Source organism: Perna viridis, chromosome 8 (genome assembly GCF_037379345.1).
Source record: "Perna viridis isolate PV_CMFRI_1.1 ecotype Kerala chromosome 8, ASM3737934v1, whole genome shotgun sequence".
Lineage (NCBI taxonomy): Eukaryota > Metazoa > Mollusca > Bivalvia > Mytilida > Mytilidae > Perna > Perna viridis.
Genome location: NC_142452.1, coordinates 4,499,876 through 4,513,891, shown reverse-complemented (window position 1 = coordinate 4,513,891; position 14,016 = coordinate 4,499,876).

Sequence of the window (14,016 nt, the reverse complement as noted above, 5' to 3'; positions counted from 1 at the left end):
TACGACAAGCTTAGCGCTACTGCAGGCCTATTCTCAGACCCGGACCTGCACGGGGCAATTTTCCTCGGAATCCGTTGGGAAATTATATTCGTAAGTTTGTTTAGGACAGACGGACATACGGAGGGACGCCTGGTGTTTACGGAAGATTTTCGAAAGCGGTCTTTGAACCTCGACGTCAAATTGCCTCTACAGTCAAATGGGGGTAAATCGAAAATAACGCACAAAAAGCGATGTCACAAATTGACGACGATATAATAGCTTGCGCCATACAATGCGCATAAACAATAGTGTGATTTGTCTTTAAAAGATACCACAACTATATCCCTTACGAATTTTAACGATGAATGTATGGTTTTCTTAAAGATACAGATCTGAATAACGACATGATAATCGTTACATCAAAATACAGCAATTGTAGATTGAAAAAGCTTTCTTTACTTAGTGTTTTTTTTCCACAACATTAATCACAACAACAATAGGCAGTGTCTGAATTTTTTATGGATTGGTACATCAAGAGTATACAACTCCTTATACTGAGTTTTAATGTCGGGCCTTTTCTGTTTATTGTGTAAGGCAGATAAATTTTAACTTCCGAATTTAACCATTAGAATCGAAATGTTTTCACTACCTAATTATATATGTTCTGTTATTTTTTATTGTGCACAATGCAATCATTTGTTTTTGAACCGTATTAGGCGTATTTGAATTGATATGAACTAGTGTACAGTTCATACCATCAACAGATGAAACCAATTAGATGTCAACGTAAACGATCATTTGATGGCAATAAGATGTTTAGAAGTGTTGCTTAAAACGTTATCGTAGTTATAACGGGACAAATGTCTGCCTACCACATGTTTTCTCCTTCTTGATGCAATATGAATAATATTGTGGTACGATTTTTTGTGATTTTAATTTGAAACTAATTGTCTCTGGATAAAATATCTATGATCTAATGACGTAATGTACTTTAATAGCCGTTGTATGAACACGTCACCCATCTAAACCAAATTAAAGCATACCAAATGACGTATGCGCTGTACCTATAGAAGTATTCAATTATGAAAGTTGAAATAATTATACGTTTAAATGGAGGAAAGAGACATATCCCTTTGAGTTAATATCATTGTTCAATATGCCAATTAAGAATAACACAAAACTAGAAAATACTATGTTGAAATGCTCTTGACATCAATAGAGATTAAAAATAAGGAAACAAAACATTGTATGATTTTCACTTTGTTGCCACAATTTTCTATTCCAAATAAACTTTAGTCATCTAAATATTTCGCACAGCTCCTCCAAAAGCACTCAAGAGATATTCATAGAACGTATATGAAGTGTGGGCATCATATGAAGATGAACATGAAGATATACAATTATCAATATGCAAGTCTATAAAGAAAGATTATCCAACTTACGTTTTTAACATGTACAAACCTCGTCTTTACAAATTCGTATCCGCTAAAATATTTTGGGCATCATATTTAAGATGTGCTTGAAGAAATATAATTAAAATCAAAGGAATTTTAAAGGAAAAACTCAACTAAAAGGTTTTTGAATCGTGGTATTCTCTGTCAGACCTTGCTCACACTTCACACTATTTCTAATTCATTCATGTAAAACTTATAAAAAACATATATGTAAGACTCGCAACCACGATGAGACGCGAAGGTGCGATGGTAGTACGCAGAAATGCGTTCATGATCACGCTAAACTGCGATGGTGAGACTTGTTGATTACCAATAGCAACTCGGAAATGCGTTGGCCACTACGGAGGAGGTGCGTTCTTTGTTTGTACTTCGCTGATCCGTTTTGACTCTCATGTTGATTTTTTACGTTGATACCGTAAATATACGATTCTCTTGAAATTCTACACATATGCTACAAGCCTTCAGAAAAAAAAACTTTGCTTCTATTTCGTTCATACTTCCGATTATTGAGGAAATTGTATAACAAAACTAATAATTTTACTTCTATTTTCCTTCACCCAGTGGATATTTGAGTAAAACTGTCAGTCACTTTTGGAAGAACCAGTACTTTTTTACATGCAAATATTTCTAGACTAGCTTAGCTAAAGAACGGCTGTGGATAGAGCTTCTGTATTAGCGTATAAACTACATGTATCACATAAAACACACATCTGATCTATAGTACCTGCATAATTTCACCCGGGTAAACCCGTTGTTTCCAAATACGGTTGATAAACAAGTCGACAATAGATCTGAGGTGAGGTAACAATATTGTTATATTCGATTAAATATGAAAAGTATGACTGATTGGGCTGCATCGTCTCTCCGTTAAAAAGGAAATTTTAACTTCCTATAGTATGATATATGATACAAATTGATCATATTTGTCCAGACATTACACTCATCTTGGCCATTTTAGACAATTTTTTGATATCATTCGAGATACCAATACTATTTATTCATGGTGTCAATGTACCTAGTATTGTATTCGATACATGTATATCACTTAGTTGTAAAAAATAACGGTTTTAAGGGGAAAGAGTAATCAAGAGAACCAAGGTTATAGCGCTAATCAAAAGAATGCACTCCAGGGAAAAATACCAGACATGGAAAACAGACATACACAACAAAGAACATAAAGTAACTAAAATCATACATACAAAGTAACAAAAGCAAATGAGCAACTCGGATTCCACTAAGAACTGGGAGCATAAACCAGAAGCACCAGTAGGGTAAGCGTCCTCTGCTTTTCTAGAAACACCCGCCGACTTGCTCATAAAAAGTCAAGTCCGGGGAAGACGAAAGAGGAAAGAAAAACTATGACACGTTGAACAAATCAGTTGTCATGGTGCAGATGGATACACCGTAATGATCCACGAGTTCATAATGACGACCATAAGACTTCAATCTTGTAGCAACATAACCCTATTCTCGAAGCCTACTTGTTAGAATTCTAGTGCGATACAAAAAGTCTGCACAGTTGCAGTAAGCTATGACATAACGTATGCGTTGTGATATGAACAGTCCATACGCAGGTGCCGGAGGGATGTTGCCACAGATGAAAGGAAATTATCAATTATGGATGAAAAGTCATCACGTTTGTCGTAAAGTTTGATCAATAGATATTCTTAACCATCGATTTCTAAGTGTAGGTCAAGATATGAGGCTGACTTCACAGTGTCTGTAGTATTCTTTATTTCAAGTTCTTTGGGGTAGATGCGATGTATCAAATCCCCAAAATTGTTTAAAAATAATACGTCATCTTTATAGCGGAAACCGATATTGAAGGATCTAACTAAACGATATTCTTTCTTTCTGATCAGATCAGCTATAAAGTCAGCCTCATTAGAATAAAGGAGTAAGTCAGCAAGTAGAAGAGCACAATTTTTTCCCATTGTTATGCCGACCGTTTGTTGAAAAACGCGTCCACCACACTGACAAATATGTTGTCGATTAAAAATTCCAGCATTTTGTAAACATCTTCTTTTGTATATTTGGAAGATACACAATGTATAATGTTTTTAAATCGGAATTTTGACTGAGTATGAAGAATAGAAGTACACAGTGTTGAAAAATCATAGGTTTCAATGCTATTATATTATGATATTGGTCTTAAACTGATTGTCTCCAAAAGATCTTTCGAATGTTTCAGGATCCACATTGAATTAATACCACTACGGGAGTAACAAGTGTTGTGGTAGGACTGCAGACCCTCTTTGACAGCTGTGAATGCAGAAGTTTTGAAAGAGGTTTGGAGGTACATTTTGCAGATCCAGCTATGTAACGTTGTTTGTATGGATTCTTTAGTTTAGGAATCCAGTATATAGACGGTAAACCACAATCATCGTCCTTGGTAGAGAGACCAAAAGTGGTCAGATGTATGGTTTTCCACAATCTCTTCTTTGGAGAGTGTGGTAGCAGTAGGTCTTATCATTGCCATTATTTTCTACGTCTATTCCTGATAATAAACATTGGATGTAAAACGTTTTGCAGACGAAAGCAATGTTGTTTTGGGCTTTGTCTGCTGGTACGACAACATATTTGTCATGTATAGTAGACAATGTTTTCGCTACATCGGGGTCTTTGAAAACTTATGTAGCATTGGCACTCATTGACCTACCTAAAAATTTCATTTGTTTCAAAATTAAAGATCTCACGGTCTTTGTCCACTTTGACACAGAATCAATGTCTTCTTGTTCTCGTTTTATCCATTTTCTTGCTTAGTCCTTCATGGCATCCATAAGAACTTTAAAGTCAAAATTCCAATGTTTATGTAGTGTTTCACAGTACTTGGGACCTTTAGAAAGGATATTACGCAGAGATTCGTTTTCGATGATAGACAAATCTCCCGTAACGACATGACCGGAAGGACCATATTTGAATGGGGAGTTTTTGCAAGAACAGTCAGGTGGTTTAGCCATGAAGTCTTCTATCTCGAGGTTTTGCAATAGCCTTTTATAATTAAAAATTTTGGATGCGATGGGTGAAGTATAGGAATATGAAATAATTGGTATGGATTTGTCTTTGTGATACGGGGAAATTTTTGGTAGCGTTTTTGTGATGGAGGATGTTAGCCAAATTAATTGCATCTATACCTTTGTTGACAATGACTTTTCATTGTTATTCATGTTATAAAATAACAAAAATTAAGCGCATTCGCAACATGCAGTTATGCTATCAACCACTTCAGACTATCACATCAACTGCATCAAAAGTTACATATTCTTGGCTAAGGTGCTTTGATAATTGTATATACATTTTTGTTTACCTTTAAATTATTACAAATTTGTAATTGATAATGTCTCTGTGAGTTTTTTTATCTATAAGATACAAATGGAAGTCATGTTTGCGCTTAGGCTTGCCAATTGACAATAAAAAAAAACTGTATATAAGAGGGCGTTTTTTTTCTCTGTGTGTTACCTAAGGTTATCGACGAATGATTGATGCTACAGTGTATTGATGAACGGACTATACGTAATATGGAGAGAAACGTGCCAGTCTCGATATTCTGATATACTCATTGAACTCGTATATTGCAGTTTTTAGTTCGCCTTTCAAGTATAGAATATGCTTCATTATTCATTGTGAAAGCGTGTCTCTCTTTATTAAAAGGCAAAATTCATATATAAAATTTATACATAAAAAAAAAACGATTTTTTTCCCGACTTTTCAAGACAACGAAAACAAATTGGTCCATGTAAATCTTTTAATTATATATTTGATATAGTTTTAATAAAAGTAAAATATATGCACTGGGGAACAACATAATAAGTCAGTCGCATAATATATTTTGTGACATTCAAGTATGTTTCGGGCATGACATTGTTTAAATGTTGATACAAATTATAGAAATTGTCCATATATCATAGCTTTCTATACAAGCATCTAAGAAATTTAGTTATGTTACGTCTAAGCCTGAAAAAAACCGTGACCCTTAGCTACAGTTTATGTTTCTCGGTATACCTCAACTACCGTTACATATTTTTTGAAGTTTTTATATTGCTTTAAAACATTTACTGTTAACACTTTAGTAATGATACATGGCACGTCTATACTGGCAACTAGTATATACTAGCTATAAGGAGAAATACTTGCAAGTAACTTGTATTACCTGGACACAATTTATTTTAGGTTTTAATTATCTTGCGTGAAATTATTAATAACTTCAAAAATGACAATTACATGTACAATCGTAATGTTCAAGAAGCCACATATAAAGGTTTCCGTAATTTCAATCATTGGAAATTAACTGAAGCTGTGAAGTAAAATGGGTATCTTTAAGGGGTCCCAGTTTTGTACAAGATCAAGTGCAACATTGATTAGCTAACAAATGTTTACATAAAAAATAAGATGAAATACAAGCAGCGCAAGAGGCTTCAATAAGGCCCAAGGGTGAATTAAATTAAAACGCTCCTTTGAACTTTACCTTGTTCAAACTTCGGGACGCTTTAAATGCCACGACATTCCTCATGACCTATTTATAAAATCATATCAGAATTTTTGTCGAAAATTCTACTTTAATAACTTTCTTTTGTTAGTTTTTTTTCCGTAATATTAATACACAATTTCGTGGCGATGTTGAATGGAATTAATACCAACGTACTTCTGCGTCTCCGCTCAATATAAACCAACGCACTTCGGCGCATTAGCGTTACACACCCAACGTACTACAGTGTTGACCATCGCAGATCAGCGACTATCGCACTTCCGAGTCTTACAATATATAACATACTATAATAGAGAAAATATGGACTGTGAATGTTTTCCATAACCCTGGTCTTGTATTTTGGTGCATAAGTGTCTCAGAATAATGACACGAATTAAAGCGGCATTATTAAAAAGACAAACCTCTAAATTTATCGATGAGTGTGCTTGGTAATCCATGTCAGTGTTCCTTATTATGAAGACGCGAAAAACAACATGCATAATAGGCACCAGAATTACATCTGGAATATAAATCAAATTAATTAATATTCTGCTAATGATTCTTGTCTAGAGTCTTGGTGTTTAGAGACATTAAGCTGTGGGCGAGGAAAATGGAGGCGATGTTTTATTCCAACGACATATTTGTTTTCATTCATGGTCTAACAAAGAATAGTAGTATAGCGTAGTATAGTATGGTGATAAACGACACAGTAATTGATTTCTACAATGTTGCCTATTGTCCTTTCTTGTACATGTTAAACCGTTTGGGTTTTGTTGAACTTTTAATGTTAACATTCTACATTTGGCACTTCATGATCACTTACATAATACATATTAGTTTTAATAAGACCTTTAAATGATGGTTTGAAATTATTTCACCCTGACGTTATTCTGTGAATTGTTAGTTTATGATTCCTCTTGCCAAAGTCAGTATCTTCACCAGCAACAGAAACTATGCAGAACAAGAATATCAGCAGTCGGCACCCTATCGTATTACCTGATAGAAGTTCTAGATTATTTTTACATACATTTTTTTAAATTGTATTATATTTATTGAGCCACGATTTTAAGTTTCTGTAGTCAGTGTATAATAGGACGTTCTTGTTTCTGTTGCCAGTGTCAGTGCTCAAGTCAGAATTTCATTGTCCACGTTGTGGAAGAGTAACTATGTTATAGTCAGGGTTTTCCTTCCCATGTTAACAGGGTGAGTTAGGACGCTCTAGGAAGGTATTCCTAGCTCATGTCACCAGTGTGAGTTACAGATCATTTCTAACCTCTCTGTCAAGAAAACTGTTCTACGACAGCAAATAGTACAGAAATCCTGACAGGGTCTGACAAAGGCAGTCCTGGGTCAGGACACATTTTGCCCTATTCCCTGACAAATCCTGACAGAAGACAGAAACTGTCTTGGGTCGTGACAAGGAAAATACAAAAAGTTGTTCTAAACTGTCATACCTCTGGACAGTTCCTGACACTAAGTCTTTCTATTCTGTGTGGCGTAATTTAGAACAGGAAGTCCGTGATTAATAAATGAAATTGTGTGACTAATGTAAATTAGCAAAGCCGATTAGGAAATAAATCTTGATTTCAAAATTTACATTGAATTTTCAATTATATATAGAGAGCTCATCGTGATCATCATTCCACAATCACTCGATCGTTGTTCATGTTCCAACTTTCGTCGATCACGGTCCAATCACTCATCGTTCAAAAATCATCATTGTTTACATGTATATTTTTTACATTCTGTCATACACCTGTGATATTTATTGAATTAAATTATTTAATCATAAAATTAAAGATCCATGTTTCTGTCCTAAGAGTAACTTTCAGATGTTCACGAAGTTCAAGATTGACAAAGTACTTTTTGATTGAAAACTACTTAAGGGTCACAAATCATTCTAAAAATGTTAAAATTGACAATGTTGGCATTAAATGGGTGACTGATACCTAAATGTTTCGGTCAAAATTCTTTAAAATGCCACTTTTAGCAACGAATATGAGTGTAAACACTTCCAATTTACCTACATGGTCTTATATGTAGAAAATGTAGAAAATAAAAATGTTAAGTTTCTTATTAGTGACTGTGACACCTGTATTTAAGTAAAAATTCTAAAAATTAGCAGTTTTATTTTTCATAATGGTCTAAAACTATTGAATAAAATGCTATTTTTTCAATATAACTATCATATGGGTGACTGTGACACATATATTTCTGTTAAAATTCTTCAAAAATGTCTTATTCCAGCATATGTATGAGTGCCCACACTTCATATGATGGTCTAAAATTAATGACTTAAATGCTAAATTTTTCAATATAACTATCATATGGCGTCTACAACACAATAGTTTGAGTCGAAATTCTTTAAAGATGTCCTATTCTTGCAATATGCATGCGTGTGAGCACTTTTAATTTCCATGAGGGTCTAAAATTAATGACTGAAATGCTATTTTTGTTTTCAATATAACTAACATATAGTGGCTGTGAACTATTAATTTGATTCAAAATTCTTCAAAAATGTCATATTCTGACAAAATGTATGAGTGCCCACACTTTTAATTCCATGAGGAAGGTCTAAAATTAATGACTAAAATGCTAATTGTTCTCAATATATCCTGTACGAAAATGTCAACTGGAATCCAACTGGAGTCCAACTGGACTAAACCAGGATTCCAGCAGGATTTCGAAATTAAAATCCTGTTGAAGATCAAGACACGTAATAAATCCTCGGAATCCTGGTCTTGTTTTCAATTCCCGTCACAGTTACTTGTACTTTCCTAGTCATTACCAGGACGGTAACAGAATTTTGTTTAAGTTATAAACCCAACAGGAATTTTTAGCTTTGTTATTTTTTAGAACTGGATTTTTTTACTTAAAATTTTTTCATTCATTCAGAACAGGACTTTTATACAGTTCTAACGTAACACATGATTTTGACAATTTGATGTTAAAGACTATATTATAATTTTTAAAAGATTTGCACATTATGAAAGTCATTCATGTTTTTACCCCAAAACATGTCTGTAGCAGTCTAAATATTTTAAGAATTAGTGGCTGAAAAAAGTCTTTTACTGAATGCAGATAGCAAAACTTCATCTATTAATGCAAGTTTACCTGACCTTATAATACCTAATTATTCTTCAATTAAGCAGGTGCAGATTATTATTTACAATAATTTTACATTTACAAGTGATATTCTCTACATTTTAGGTATTGGCCATTTTTTTCCTGACCTATCAATAGTTTGAACATACGTGTAATTCTGGAAGTTCTCATGGTCATATGCAAGCTTTAAATAAAATTGTTGTTAAAAATTAAAAGCTATTTTCCATCTATGTACTGGATTCCTAAACTCCACAAGAACCCATTCAAACAACGTTTCATAGCTGGATCTGCAAAATGCACTACGAAACCTCTTTCAAAACTTTTAACTTCTATACTCACAACCGTCACAGAGGATCTGCAGTCCTACCACAACACTTGTTACTCCCGTAGTGGTATTAATTCAATGTGGATGCTGAAAAATTCGAAAGATCTTTTGGAAACAATTAGTTCAAGACTATTATCTGAATATAATAGCATTAAAACCTATGATTTTTCAACACTGTATACTTCTATTCCCCATAATCAGTTAAAATCCCGACTTAAAAACATTCTACGTCGTTGTTTTTTTTTCCAAAAAAGATGTTAAACCTAGATACAAATATATAGTTCTTGGTAGAGATTCCTCATACGTTGTAAGAAATAATTCAAAATCATCTTCCAAATAAACAGAGGAAGAAATTTACAAAATGCTGGAATTGTTAATAGACAACATATTTGTACAGTGTGGTGGACGTGTTTTTCAACAAACTGTCGGCATTCCAATGGGAACAAATTGTGCTCATTTACTTGCTGACCTATTCCTTCACTCTTATGAGGCTGACCTTATAGCTGATCTGATCAGAAAGAAAGAATATCGTTTAGCTAGATCCTTCAATCTCAGTTTCCGCTATATAGATGATGTATTATCTTTAAACAATCCTAATTTCGGGGATTGGATACATCGCATCTACCCAAAAGAACTTGAGATAAAGGATACTACAGACACTGTGAAGTCAGCCTCTTATCTTGACCTACACTTAGAAATCGATGGTAAAAGAAAACTATTGACCAAACTTTACGACAAACGTGATGACTTTTCATTCAGAATTATCAACTTTCCTTTCATCTGTGGCGGCGTCCCTTTGGCACCTATGTATGGAGTGTTCAAATCACAGCTCATACGTTGTGTCAGGGCTTGCCGAAACTGCGCAGACTTTTCGCACTGTATCGCACTGGAGCTCTGGCGGGTGGGCTTCTGGAGCAGGGTTATGTTGCTACAAGATTGAAGTCATCACTACAGAAGTTCTATGGTCGTCATCGTGAACTCGTTGATCGTTGTAGTGTGTCCATCTGCACCATGGAAACTGATTTATTCAACGAGTCATAGTTTTCCTTCCCTCGTTTGTCTACCCCGGACTTGACCTTGTATGAGCAACTCGGCGGGTGTTTCTAGAAAAGCAGAGGACGCTTACCCTACCGGTGCACCTGGCCAGTTTTTAGTGGAGTCCGAGTTGCTCATTTGCTTTTGTTACTTTGTATGTATGATTTTTGTTACTGCATGTTCTTTGTTGTGTATGTCTGTTTTCCATGTCTGGTCTTTGTCCCTGGAGTACATTCTTTTGATTACCGCTATAACCTTGGTTTCCTTGATTACTCTTTGTATTATATTTTGGTTTTCCATTTTTTTAACACACCAAATCTCATGAAATGTTTTAGAATTATTCTTTCTTGGCATATTGGATATTATTTCAGACAAATTTCACATAGTTTTGCTAAATATCTAGGTTTATATTTCTGAGAACTATATTTCATATTCCTGTGAAAATAACAGGATCATTAGGGAAACAGCAGAATTTATGGCATCAGAAAAGACAGCAGGATTCCTGTTATAAGATTAGGATTCTAGTACATTTGTAAACTGCAGGTTTCGGAGAAGGATTCCTAGTTCAGAGAAGGAATCCAGATTCAGAGTAGGATTCCTGGCATTAATTGTTGAGAAGGAATTCCTTTTTTTTTAGTTCAGAGCAGGATTCTTGGTTTCAAAAATGGGATTCCTTCTCTGTTAATTTTAATATTTCGGCCCATTTCCAGTTAATTTTCATGTCTTGCTTACAACAGAATTTTGTTACTTTCCTACTGGAATCCTACCAAAATTCCAATTGGAATCTGTCTCTTGTCCAGTTGGAGTACAGGTGTTTTTTTCGTAAAGAAACTATCATAAAGTGGCTGCAACACATTAGTTTGAGTCAAAGTTCTTCCAAAATGTCAAAATCTTGCAAACTGTATGAGTGCGCACACTTTTAATTTCCATGAGGGTCTAAAATCAATGACTAAAATGCTAAATTTTTCAATGTAACTATCACGTGGTGGCTGCAACACATTAGTTTGAGTCACAATTCTACAAAAAGGTCATTATCTTGCTTAATGGATGAGAGCGATCACTTTTAATTTCTATGATGGTCTAAAATTAACGACTAAAATGCTAAATTTTTCAATATAACTATCATATAGTGGCTGTGACACATTAATTTGCGTCAAAATTCTTCAAAATGTCATATTCTTGCAAAATGTATGAGTGCCCACTCTTTTAATTTCCATGAAGGTCTAAAATTAATGACTGAAATGCTATTGTTTTCCATATTATTATCATGTGGTGGCTTCAATACATTAGTTTGAGTCAAAATTGTACATAAATGTTATAATCTTGTTAAATGTATGAGTGCGAGCACTTTTAATTTGCTTGAGAGCATAAAATTATTGACTAAAATGCTATTTGTTTTCAATATAACTATCATATAGGGGCTGTGACATATTAATGTGAGTCAAAATTCTTTAAAAATGTCATATTCTTGCAAAATGTATGAGTGCGCACACTTTTAATTTCCATGAGGGTCTAAAACTAATGACTGAAATGCTTTTTTTTTCTTTTTTCAATATAACTATCATATGGGTGGCTGTGACACATTTATTTGAGTCAGAATTCTTTAAAAAAATATCTTATTCTTGCAAAATGTAAGAGTGCGAGCACTTTTGATTGCCATGAGAGTCTAATATCATTGACTAAAATGCTATTTGATTGTAATATAACAAGTTTGTCTACCTTAAATCATAATATCTTGGCTTTACAGTTTATAAATATAATAGGAATATATTACTGTAAGAACATGTCTTTTTTAAATCAATTAGATGAGGGTTTTGAAGACCTGAGCTTCCAGCTATTTTAAAAGTTTTCTAAGAAGCTCAAATTGTCATAAAAAGGTAAATCTTTGATGCTGCATGACTACATGACCAGAATTAAGGATTTTTTTTCATGAACATGTACTGATTTGTACTCATTTCGGGTGGGGATAACTGTGTGTGTGTTTTCTTAATTATTTCATTCATGATCGTTGATATCGCAAGTACTAAATTTATGAAGTGATTTGTTTTTGTTTTTTTTTTGTTCTTTTTATTTTTTGTTTTTTGTTTTTGTTTTTGTTTTTTTTTAATTCTTCATTCAATTAAAACAAAGTGATAATGACAGAAAACACAATCAGCTTCGTACAAATGTAAGTAACAAAAGGAAAAAGACTTGACAACGTCAACCGATAATCGACGTAAGCACAGCTCTGTTGTAAACTATGCAAACTATTTTTTTCATAACAAGAAATAATGATACTGCGTTTGTATCATGTCGCACATGGTTTATTGTAGAACAAAATCAACTGTAATGTTCAGGGACGAAGACCAGACAGGAAAAACAGACACACACAACAAAGGACATAAAATAACATAATATGTACAAAGCAAAAAAAATAATAAATAAATAAATGAGCAACTCGGACTCCATGAAAAACTGGGAGCATAAACCAGGTACACCGGTAAGGTAAGCGTCCTCTGCTTTTCTAGAGTCACCCGACGAGCTACGTTCAATCTAACTGTGTAATTCAAATTAATGTCTATTGAATATCATCTGACATTACTATGGAAATAAAACATTTACAAAGAACATTGCATGTGCAATGTATTTTAACTTGCATGGACATATTTATACAATATCATAATAAAATGAGCTCAGAAAAGGAGATTATAATTACAACCTCATTTCTATCTCCTAAACTATTTCTCCACTTATATACTAAAGCTCAAATGTTGAAAATCAAATTTTACTATTCTCAATGGGGAAATAATATTGAGGGAGAATCTCGAAAATATACACATATATATACAGAAACTTGAAAAATAATCAAAGATTTGTCAAATTAAGATTTCGTTCGTGTTCGTACATGTATTTAACGATTCTTATTTCAAAAGGCAGTTAACCGGGTTACCTTTAATGTACTTTTGTACATGTATAACACATACTTAATTAAACAAATGTAGACTTGACGGACTCGTCGTAATGTTTAAGTATGAAGGTGAAGGTGTTTTGACCACCGCCATCAAACCAAAAAAATATCTCAAGCGCCGAATCCCAAAGTTTCAAAAGTTTTAAATAAAAATAAATCCATACCTATCGAACCTACAAAAATTCAGAACGGTGATCGGATACATAACTTTATTTTTTTTCGGCCTTTGAGATTTCTCATCAATTGACTGGCATGCACCAATAAGTTGACTTACCTATCTGTCTTACATGCACTTGAAAGTGTTGATTTCATACCGAAAAGTATTTTGCTGGGTCAAAGATTCAGCAGATGCTGTAGGCTGTACAATATAACCGTGCAGATCACAAATTGGATCACTAGATCATGAATCGATGTTAAATCACCTGTTAATGCATTTTATGAATTGAATGAATGAACATGGCCACATGACTACTATAATTTCTCCGAATACACCATGATCCATATTCACGGGTTTGACTATGTCCGGGAACAGTGTAAACGCTTCGATGCTTTACACCGTCCGTGAGATACCCCAAATGATAGCCAAGGGCGTTAAGAAACCCCTCAGTCCGCCATGATTTAAAATACCACTTATGAGTGCAAACCGGGTCTAACCATATTGAGTATATGTTAGCACGAAAACAAAAATTAAACCAAGTATAGAAAT